A 1,466-nucleotide genomic window follows, 5' to 3' on the forward strand; every position below is an offset into this window, starting at 1 on the left:
AATATGGTAAGAGACGGCAGCCAGTCTTTCTAGGGTCACTTCCTGCAACGTGTTCACTGATTTTGATCAAGAAACAAGACAAAAAAAAAAAAAAACAACAAAAAATTCCATGCCTCTGACTTTTTGTCTGGAAATTCAAAGACTGGCTGACTGACTGACATTACCCTCCAATATTCATGGAACATAGATGATAGAGCCAAACCAAACTCTTGTAGAACATAGAAGCGTAGACTTTGCTTATCAGAGAAGTTCAATATTTCTGAAGTTATTCTGTGTAATACAGAGATCAGAAAACCTGTCCAATTGCCACCACCAGCAGAAATTTCTCTTGGAAAATTTCCCCATTTCCTCAACGTCCGATCTTCACATTTCATAGAAACCAGCTCTATCTTTGATCTTCACTCTTTTACTCATTTCAGTAATCGGACTGCCGCCATCCACGGACACTGCCTTGAAATGTTTAGTTGAACAAATCAGCCACAGTACTGTTTTTTTTTTTTTTTTTAAAGTCCGGTACTCATTTTATCAGTCTCTTTTGTCAAACCACTAAGTTACAGGGATACATAAGCCAATACCAGTTGACATGGTGGAGGGGGAGGAAGACAGACATGCACAAAGACACACACACACACATTTATATATACATAGGACAAGCTTTCACACAATTTGTATCTACAAAACTCACCCACAAGATATTGGTTGACCTGGGGCAATAGTGGAAGATGCTCGCGCAAGGTGACACACATTGGGACTGAACCCAAAACCACGGGGCTGCAAAGTAAGCCACTTATCCACACAACCATGACTGCACACCCCCTCTAAAACAGTATTTTAAAAAATCAATAAATAAAAAGTGAATCGGACTAAATTTGTCAAAAATCAGTCATGCAGAGTAGTTGCTCTTCACAAGAACAACAACCCCAAGTTGCCACCTACTATAATATAATAGACAGAGGTTCACGAACTAGGGCACAACAGACCCCGGTTTAGTCACATGACCAGCCTTAACCAATGGGAACAATGGGCCATATAATGCATTATAATCTTTTTCACTATCTTCCGTAATATTATCTAACAGTGTTTCTCAACTGAGGCCTATATAAAATTTGGGGGGGGGGGGTCCACGCAACAAAACAGTAAATTATTATTAGTAGTAAATAATTAGGGATCCACAAAGGGTCTCTGGAAAAAAACTTCCGTTCAAGATGTATGTATTGGTATGTATTGCAAGGAACTGCTAGGTTTCATTCTTTAGCATTTTACATAGTTCGACCGACACAGAGTTCATGTGTGAAAAACAAAATAGGAATTTTAAAAGAAGTATCTATAAGGGTCCACCAGAACAATACAGCAATCAAAGGGGACCATAGATAAAAATTGGTTAAGAACCCCTGCTTTGGAGTGTGGGTCTTTTTCGGATAAAACAAAATAGGAATTTTGAAAGACTTTTTCTGTAAAACTAGTTT

The sequence above is a fragment of the Octopus sinensis genome, linkage group LG28, assembly GCF_006345805.1.
Source record: "Octopus sinensis linkage group LG28, ASM634580v1, whole genome shotgun sequence".
Classification (NCBI taxonomy): domain Eukaryota; kingdom Metazoa; phylum Mollusca; class Cephalopoda; order Octopoda; family Octopodidae; genus Octopus; species Octopus sinensis.